A 10,733-nucleotide genomic window follows, 5' to 3' on the forward strand; every position below is an offset into this window, starting at 1 on the left:
GCAACATCGTGAAACCACGACCGCTCTGTCAAGAGTGAACGACTAAAGAGAGAGCCCATGGACATCTGTGATCAATCCCAGATAAGATTAATTACCTGATGAAGGTCGTCCTGAGGACTAAATTGGAACGCCTCGGATAAATATGTCTCCCTTACCTCACCCTGCTGTTATTAGGTAGAAATAGGTGTGGCGGTGGTGTCGCCGGAGTCGAACCACAGGGTTCTACCTTCAAACCCCTGGTCCCGGAACTACAGGAACGCTTAGTCAGAATCCCTGTTCTATGGATTATGGATTTTTTAAGTATCAAAAATAATTAAAAGTATAATATTGATATTAACAAACACGATTCATATGATTGAAGAATAAATAACATTACAGTAAAATTCATAAGTAAAATAAACAACAATGTCACGATATGAAGTATTAAGCACTTCTGTAATTAATATTGTATTTAAACTGCATCGGCATTGTACGTATTAATTAATATGAACACGTAACGATATTGTTTTTAATTTTAAGTTAATATATTGTGAAAATGGCTTTCAATCTTTTTACGTCCCACTATTGAGAAGAACCCGCCTAATATTACAATAGATTTACAACCAGATCTTCAGTACACCTATTTCTGCTTAGTAACAGCAGTGTTAAACGTTGCTGTGTTCTGGTTCGAAGGGTATGGTAAGGGAGATATACTTTTCCGAGGCATTCCAGCTTAGTCCTCAAGGGTAGCGGCGCATCTATGGCTGACCTCAGGTAGGAATCTAATCTTATCTGGGGCAGATCACAGATGTCCATGGGCAGCAGTAGCCACATACCATCAGGTGTTCTGCGTGCTCGTCCGCTACTTCTATATAATAAAAATCTACTTCCCGCTTCAATGCGAATTAGTTAAGGCCTGAGGGAGGTAAGGGTTAATGGTCAACTTGTGTCGGGTGCTTTCATGCCCATAAGGGACCGGCTTAGCGTGCCCTAAGTACGGAAGCAATTTAGGTACTGCGGTCACTCCACGCAGTTCGCTTAATAATTATAAACATCTTTAAAGGTCATTGACCTTGTCCTTTTTGCGTGACGTTTACGAGCGTTTCCACGCCGGATAAAATAAGAAAAAAAGATAATGAAAAAGTGGTAAAAGATATATGTACATTTATTACTGCAATACTTTTACAAACTATACGACTATAACTATCTTTTTTTAAGCTATTGCATAGCTTTTATCGCGGGCTTTGAGCGCGGCGACCGAATCGAGAAATTCCGTAACGAAAATAAGTAACACCTTTCAACAACTCGGTTGCCTGGAGACTTGATATCCAACTATCAAGTCTCCAGGCAACCGAGTTGTTGACTGTCAATAGAAAAATATGGATATAATTGAATAAAGTATTATTTTACATTCCTTATTATTTTATTTGATATTGGCGACGAGATGTCGAATGAACTAAAAAACAATAAGGAAATACGAGCCACATTACATGGGTTAATGAAACGAACCGAAAATTACATTTCGGAAATAGAAAAAATTGACATTGAAGAAATAAATATACGACTGAATTCTTTACAAGAAAATTTGAACAAATTCTACGCGATTCAAGAAAAAATTGAATGGCTTACAGAAAAAGAAAATTTAGAAGAGGAAATAAAATACAGGTACGAATTTGAAGAAATATATACAAAGCTAAAATTTAAATTTTTGAATGTACAAAAAGAAAATAATCGGCTAATACCTGAATGTTCTTTTATATCAGCAAGAGCGGAAGTTTATTTGATAAACTGTTAACTGTCAAGGCACGCTTGAGACGTACACCTAATACAAAAGAGTTATCACCTTATCAGTTAATGTTCGGCAGAGAGGTAAGAACCTATATGCATGCCTTATTTAAGAAATCCGCCCCACTATCCAGACTACATTACAATGCACCGCCAACGCAGGAGTTCGGACAAGGTGATAAGGTACAAGTCCGCAGTTACACCAACCCAAGAGTTAAATGGGAGTTCGGAGTCGTCATCCGAAGATTAGGTAGACTCCATTATGAAGTCAGAACTGAAAATGGCATACTGGTGCGCCGTCACCTTGACCAAATGCTGCCGGCGCCCCTGGTGGTGTAAGTGAAAATAGCGGTGGAGGACTGTTGGATATCAAGTCTCCAGGCAACCGAGTTGTTGACTGTCAATAGAAAAATATGGATATAATTGAATAAAGTATTATTTTACATTCCTTATTATTTTATTTGATAACCTTAATTCGTCAACTTGAACACAGATGGCAGTAATACACATTTTTTTATAATCCGTGCAGAAATCTTAAAATTGCGTGAAGTATATTTTATATTCCCATTATAAAATTCAAAATTATATTACCATATTATCCAAATAATATGTTTTATCAACATAAGCTATGTTGAATTCTGGATTGATAAAATAACGTAAAAGAGTGTTTGTTATTTTTAAACGTACAATTACAACTGACAGACTTGACAGCACAAAATCAAAACGCCATTATGATTTATGGTACAAATAATTTGTGTACAAAGTGTTTTAAATATGAATAAACAAAGTGCATTTATTAATGAAAAATGCGATGTACCTGTAACATTCGGCCAAATGTCACAGGCACATCGCATTGATCCATTTATATTGCTGGTTGTTAATACTTTACGTCTCTTATTAAATACTTTTCTATTTTATATTTTAGAATGTTCAGTCTTGCTTGGAGTTATGAAATGTCAGCTGATATTTGCAATGTCTTATATAATGGAGATATGATAAAATAGTGGATAAAGATGTATTAATGTAAATGTTGATGATTATGGAAGAATATATTGTATTTCTGGAATTCCTTCTGAGCGTTTTCATAGCATAAAAAATGCTATGCAATAGCTTTACCGCGGCAGTCTCCGAGTGCCACACGTATTTTTTTTTTATTTTTTAACCTAACGATTAGGTAGACGTGCTACCTGATGGAAAGATTGCATCGCCGGCTTTGTATGAGAGCTCTTTTTGCACCTTTTTTGAAGAGCCCCATGTCATAGCGCTCCGGGAATACTTCAGGAGGAAGCTCATTCCACATCTTACACGTCCGCGGCAAGAAAGTCCGCGCAAACCGAACCGTGGAGGACCACTACGAGTCCAGTTGGTGCGGATGGAAGTTCATCCTTCGGCGAGTGGTGCGATGGAGGAATGGTGACGTAGGCACCAGGTCAAATAGTTCCTCGGAACACCCACCATTGTAAAACCGGTATAACACACAGAGGGATCCTATGTCCCTCCGCAGACTCAAAGGTTCTAACCGATCGGACACAGAGAGATGACTATCTATACTACTCGTATTATCCTTACTAATTATAATATAAACAATTATTAATCCAGACAAAGATTTTTATTACTTCCTTTTGTTTTACACTGAAAGAGAATATAAGAAAACAACAAAACATCAAATTCAAAAGCGCACCGCGCCTCTCCTCACCGCTATGCCTCACCGCTCACAGATAAAAAATACAGCTCCTCAACTTGCCAGTTACAGTCGGCCATCCTGGAACAATTGCGCCGCAATTGACGCCTCACCTCACCTCACCTCACCTCTGTTACTACTTCTCATCTCTTTGCTCTGGTAATAGTTCCATCCATTTCCATATGATAGATCTACTTCTGATGAATTACATATTTTCAAATAGCCTTTGACCACGCAAATTATTTCTCTACCCAGTGTGCATAGGTACCACTCAATCTAGGCTCCACTGTCCTTGGCCACAAAAACTTTTCAAGCATGTCAGTATCCTCTTCTCCGACGCGTTCTGACCTCTCATTCGTACTCGAGTGAAGCTTCTTATTCTCCGTCTTTCTTTAGTCCGTATTAATTCACTTTTCAACCACTCAGGACTCTCCTCAGGGCGCTACCTGCTTGAGTTAAGGTTGTTCACATCCATTCTCTACTCGACTCCCAGCGCAACACTTCATCTAGCAGGCGACACCCCAATCTTTATTTGCCAAAGATATCTGTAATAAGAAATCTCAGAGAGCAAGTGTGTTCCTTATCTGGCTACTATAAGGGTATCTTGACTACAAAAATGCTATTTTAGACTATGTGTATTAGAATTCCCACCACAAGAAAACTAAATTAAATTTGCTTTCTTCAATGAATTAACAAAATACTTTTTAAAACTTAAACCGAATCCATCAAAATCTAAAAGATTAAATATGGTTCATTGAACACCCCAAATAAATTAAAATATTTCATATGATGTCGGCTATAATGGCTCATCTTATGTTTACAATTCTGATAAGTAACATAGGGTTTGCAGCAACAAGGATATTTTCTTTATATGACAACTAACACTACTTCAGCGTCTCATCACATTTTCGCACTAACAATACTCATCTCACTCAGCTCATCTCACCACCGCATTTACGGAACCGAGGATCGAGAATGGTGCGCTTTTCAATAGACCGACAGTTCCTCTTGTTTTTGCATAATACCAACAAAGATAACTGAAGTTATTCATCTCTGATATCTATTACCTCAATTCAACCCAAAAATTAACAAGACAATAATATTGTTTATAAACGACACAGACAATAAAATGTTAAGTTAAAATGTTAAGCTATTATGACTCGATCGCTAGTTACTATTATCTAACGTTAGTCACTTAATGAGCACCTAGCTTTATTTCTATATCTCGTCAATATTCTCCCGCTATACTTAACCAGTTTAGCTTAACCACTAACACTTAACCGGCAACCATAGAGCGAAAGAGCTATAAGCTAAATAACAGAGTTTATTATTTTAAGTACCACTACTCGCTGCATTCACGTACCTCATATAATCTCATTTCTCACAATTAATTGTGAGCATACTTATAGTAGGCATCTACCGTCAGTGAGTTACTTTCTATGTTCATTAAAGGACACACAAGGACATTTCCTATTAAACCATTATGACTTTAGTAATCAAGCTCTCCTGCAACTGTAACCCACCATGCTCAATCAGAAAAGTTTATATCACTAATGTTGAATAAGCGCTACTCTTAACATGAATGCTTAACCGGTACTCCTCAATCGTTAACGCTTACCCTGCATTAGGCACATCATAATGCTTAATCAAGTATAACTCTAATACTATGATTTATTCTCAGTGAGCAACCATAAAGTACACATGTATATGTCTAAAACTAATAATCTCAAGGGTCCTTTATGTGTAGTATCAATTTAATTTACTCCTTAACTGTTAATAGAAGGCAAATAAACTCTAAAATGCCCATAAGTTTAAAAAGTCAAAGGTCTGTACCCGGGATTGAACCTCACACCTCAGAACAGATTGAAAACCCGAATCTCAAACCTCCCCATTAATGAAGTTATTTGTGTAAAATAATAATTTCTTAAAACTCAAAATGTAAGTAGTCATATTATGTATCTATGACTGTCTCTTTAACCAAACCTCAGGTTTAATTATAGTCTCTTATTGGAGATGTCTCAGTAATGTATTATCTCTTTCTCAAATTTCTAGAGATTATGCTGCTGCTCCACACTCATACCATAAAGAAGATTATTTACCAGATCCATACAAAATTCTAGAAAACTTAACTTGCATTAATCATGCATAATGTGGTGTTGTTCAGGAACCGCTCAAAGAGTGCTACCAACAGCACCATCGCTACTTCCATTTCCTCTTCTACAACCCAGTCTTTGTTGCCAACGGTATATCACAAGTCTTAAGCGTCTGACTATGCTCCACATCATGGTCATCTTGATATGTTATAACTGTTACAAGTCACACGTCCGTGTATGAAGCTCCTGTAGAGAAATAAACACAACTACAGTATAAAAGACTTTCACAGTTGCCCATCCTCATAATATTAGTTGAGCGACCTGGGCTTTATAACATTACAACAAGCATCATTAATTGTTAACAACAAGTTTTATTTTAAATACTGCAACTAACATCTTATAAAAAAGACTATTAAACTTGTGTAAGTAAACAATTCAAGGCATACATCAGTACACAACACACATAGTACACACATGTAGTAACACAACTATTTTTGTCATAACAAATCTAGATAAGACTGACAAGTTAGCTTATAGAAGTTAGTCACCGTAGGCCGGACATCTGTAACCTCAGAAGAACCTCCAATGTAACGCCTGCTGCATTCTACTTCAAAATTCGTAAGCTACTAATTAATAATAATTATCGTATGCAAGCAGTCAGCTCCCTTATTCAATGTAAAATAAAACTTCTCACCAGCATATCAAAGCCTTACCCCAAGTGTATTAACAGCTGTTAACACACGTCATACTTATCTGGTTAATTAATGCTGCTCCTCTTGCTGCTCATTTTATTAGAAAAATGACTTACAAAGTCCCACTTGAAGCAGGTTATAAATTGCGTTTACTCAGATACGACTTCACCTACTGGGCCTTCTATTTCACACCAGCCGATCGAATGTATTAGGGTTAATTATTTAAGATCTTCAGTATCGTCATTTATGTAAACTAATCATGTTGATGCCTTCTCATATATTGCCATCATCATCTACGATCATCCTCATCATCACCATCATCGATAATATTGCTTACAAATTACGACTGTTCCGACATCAGTTGGAATAATTTATTTTCTCTCATCTGGCATAATATCCTTTTTATATCTTTACTCTCTTCATTGTGAGCACTTTATCCCACTTCTGAATATAATATAAACAATTATTAATCCAGACAAAGATTTTTATTACTTCCTTTTGTTTTACACTGAAAGAGAATATAAGAAAACAACAAAACATCAAATTCAAAAGCGCACCGCGCCTCTCCTCACCGCTATGCCTCACCGCTCACAGATAAAAAATACAGCTCCTCAACTTGCCAGTTACATAATATTATAAATCCGAAAGTAACTCTGTCTGTCTGTCTGTCTGGTTGTCTCTTCTTCACGCCTAAACAAATGAACCGATTTTAATGAAATTTTGTACAAGGATAATCTGAGACCCGAGAAAGGACATAGGATAGTTTTTATCCCGGAAACCCTACGAGAACTAGGGATGACGATCTAAGATCGATTAATCGGAGAATCGATCTTTTGGACCCAAAACATCGATTATTTTAATCGATATTAGTAAGGATCGTAAACTATGCATTTGATCAAGTTATGATCTTTAGCAAAGTTGAAGGTACGAATTTTTAGCTTTATGTATGTTAGTATGTTATATTATTTTCTTTTAAACGCGGGCGAAGCCGCGGGCAATAACTAGTGGGAAATAAAGAGCGAAGAAATACTACTTGTATCTAAGTATAATTGTATAATAAAAAAATTAAGCACCCTGCATTTTCCATTTTCAAAATTTCCCCATTCATTTGTACATTAAACATCGAACACAGTCCATTAGTCTTGAGACTGCGATATATTCCTTAGGATTAAACTAGAGATGTTGAAAAAATATCGATATAACGATATTTTAGTTCGATATATCGATTTTTTTGTCCGATCTATCGATACAAAATATCCAATATGGAAATTTGTATAAAAACGATATATTTTTTATATATGTAACTGATATCAAAGCTAAAGCCGTACAAGATAGGAAGGAACGAATAAAAAACTTCATTGTTTATTGTTTGCATTGCGTTAGGTGTGTTTGTATGTTGAGTACTTCCTAATCTAGCCTCTAACCAACTTTAATCTCGTGAATTGTTTACTTTATTCTAATTCCTAATTTACATTTTTGACATATCTTCATGTCCATCGAACCATCGAAATACACCATTATTTTAAAACCGCCAAATATTATGTAAATTTTAATTTATATCGATACATTGCTATATCGATATATTTTTTCACTTCCTGAATTCTTCCTACTTAAGATTAAACCCATGCTCATTCACCAGCTATGAATTATTGAACACACTCGATAGCATTCAATAAGAGCCAATTCAGGCGGTGTTTAAGGAAGTGTTATTATCGCTTTTATTTAATCTATATTCCATCTTTTTGGTAATTATAGCCTTTCTTTGTGTTGCTGAGAGGAAAACCTTCAAAAGGTACTCAAGGCCGTGGGAGCGACGCCGGGTTATCCTCTATCGCACTAAAACCCCCCGATGACCGTCCTCGGCATTTGGAGGAGACCTCTGGGATCTCCAACGGAACACAACCGGAGTCCTCCAAACGCGATGCCATATCGGGCTCTGACCTGCGGACAGCAAAGTAATTTACGCTCCTCTCACATGCTCTGGTGATTACAGCGATATGCGACCACACAAACCGCTGTCCTTCCCTGGGTCGCTTGCTGGACGGTTCGAGCTCCTACTCTTGCCGCCCGCAACCCGGGAAGCCCCCTTTTAGTCGCCTTTTACGACGTAGGGGATACCGCAGCCCTATTCTGGTCCCCGAACTACAGGGACACGACAGTTATAGCCTTGCGGTTGAACCTCAGCCTCTCAAAAAAGGAGTACGAATTTCGAAGCTCAGTTCTAATTATTCAAGGTCATATTAAAGGTCACTATCTATCGTCGTCAACCAATTACTGTCCCACTGCTGGTCACGGGTCTCCTCTCAAAATGAGAGGAATTAGGCCGTAGTCCACCGTGCTGGCCAAGTGTGTATTGGTAGACTTCACATACCTTTGAGATTTTTTTAAATATCTTTCAGGTATACACCTTTGCGATGTTTTCCTTCACCGTTTAAGTAAGATGTTTTACCTTTACCTTTACCATTACAACAAACATTGATTAATTTCTAAAACGCACATAGTTTTTGAAAAATCAGATGTGCTTGGGATTCAAACTCGGACCCCACAATTAAGAGGCAGAGTTTAAACCACTCTCCTCTGATTATTTAAAGTTATGTACATAGTACATATTACAATCTAACGTATAGTATATAAGTGTATTACAATCTAACTCAAACTCATCAGGTGTCATCCAGTAAAAAGGGTCAAAATCACCCGGTAAAAGATATATTCCTCGCACAGATTTATTCTCCACCCTTCCTCAACGCTATCCTGCGAAGTGGAGCTCATTCAGCGTCTATGAATTATTGAACGCCACTCGATACTCGCTATTGAATTAAAGGAGCCAAAGGGGAATTGAACGTGGTATTTATACGGTTTTATGAAAGTAGCAACGGAGCATGCAGCTGATGGGTAATTCACAGTTGGTTATGGACATCTGTAATTAAAAATAGGATTGGAACTCTCACAAATGCTATGAGAACAAATGTGGAATGACTCGTGTGTGTTTACCGTCGTTACACCGCGCAGACTCCATTTTTCCTTATAATAATAATAGTGTTAAGCGCTATTCCATAGTATATTATTTGAAAGTGGCAGAACCCTTTGTGGTTCGACTCCGGCGGCATCACCACCACACCTATTTCTACCTAATAACAGCAGTGTGACGCGCTGCTGTGTTCCGGTTTGAAGGGTGTGGTAAGGGAGACAGACTTTTCCGAGGCGTTCCAGCTTAGTCCTCAGGGGTAGCGGCGCAACTGTGGCCGACCTCAGGTAGGAAAATCTAATCCTTTCTGGGGCTAATTACAGATGTCCATGGGCAGCAGTAGCCACTTACCATCAGGTGGACTGCATGCTCGTCTGCTACTCCTATATTATATAAAAAAGTACTTTGAATGGATGCTTATTTAGTTTACACTTAGTATAATCGAAGAATTAGGAAAGCAAATCATCTTTTACAAACTTCTGGTGTAATTCTGTTTAGAACTAGTTACACATACCCATAAGTATAGTAATCACGTATGTTGACTTGATGCTTAAAGAAACTAAAAGATGTTTGAAATGGAAAAATACGTTTTAAATTTCTTGCCCCACTTCCTCTCTATAAACAAACAAAAACAATCCAGTAAAATACATATAATAAAAAACATTTACATTGAGAACAAATATATGTATTTAAAAATCTTTCTCCATGAACCAACGGTAACAGGTAATAATAAAAATAAAAGATATTATTACCAGTAAAAGATGGTATCTTTCGATTGGAGATGTGAACGCGGATATCATCCACACTTGAGTTCGTTTAATTAAATGGTAAGCGAATATCGGGAACCGTTTAATAATTCATACCAAATGAATGAACTTCGTTAACTAAATTGAGAAAATTTGATAGATAAATCAGAGATTTTATGTATGATAATAAGTAATATCCTTTATTCTTTAATTTTTTTTAAGAAACTTCCCTTCGATATCATATTATACAAATGCCTATTTTATGCAATGCGAAGGGTAAGGAAGATACAATTAGACGAGGTATTCTAGCTTACTCTTCAGGGGTAGCGATGCATCTGTCGCATCAGGTAGAAATTTAATCTTATCTCAGGTTGATTACAAATGTCCATGGGCAGCATCAGCCACTTACCATCATGCGAACTTTATGCTCAGTTTCGACTCCTATATTATAAAAACGCTTCATTGCTAATTAAAAAATAATTATGAAATACCCACCTCAAAATATCAGCACTATGAACATAAATAGACAAGTTCGATTATTTATAAAACATCTCTTTCGTCGAGGTAATAATATTCATGAAAATAATACAAAAAAAATCCATTGAAAACGGTTGCCAGCAAAAACACCCTGTAATTGACTGAACTGAAATATTCATCGTCGACTCTCTATATAAAATATTTTTGCCTGATCAGAGATCAAATGAGGAGTCTTTGCAATTAACGACGCCTAGACGGGAACGTGACGACTATTCCATTCCAAACCCAAGGTTCTAATCAAAAAGATTTGAATCA

The 10,733-nt window shown here is 36.9% G+C and overlaps 1 long non-coding RNA gene across 1 annotated transcript; it reads right to left on the reverse strand.

The window, feature by feature from the left end:
• Positions 1-3,351: 3,351 nt before the first annotated feature.
• On the reverse strand, positions 3,352-6,857 carry LOC140747571 (uncharacterized). Its single transcript, XR_012102883.1, has 2 exons — positions 4,809-6,857; positions 3,352-3,990 (listed from the first exon to the last, which is right to left on the reverse strand). It is a non-coding gene; the product is annotated as an uncharacterized LOC140747571 (long non-coding RNA).
• Between the last annotated feature and the right edge of the window lie 3,876 nt (positions 6,858-10,733).

The sequence above is a fragment of the Epargyreus clarus genome, unplaced genomic scaffold (genome assembly GCF_041222505.1).
Source record: "Epargyreus clarus isolate Ecla_fem2 unplaced genomic scaffold, WU_Ecla_fem_2.2 ptg000002l, whole genome shotgun sequence".
NCBI lineage: Eukaryota > Metazoa > Arthropoda > Insecta > Lepidoptera > Hesperiidae > Epargyreus > Epargyreus clarus.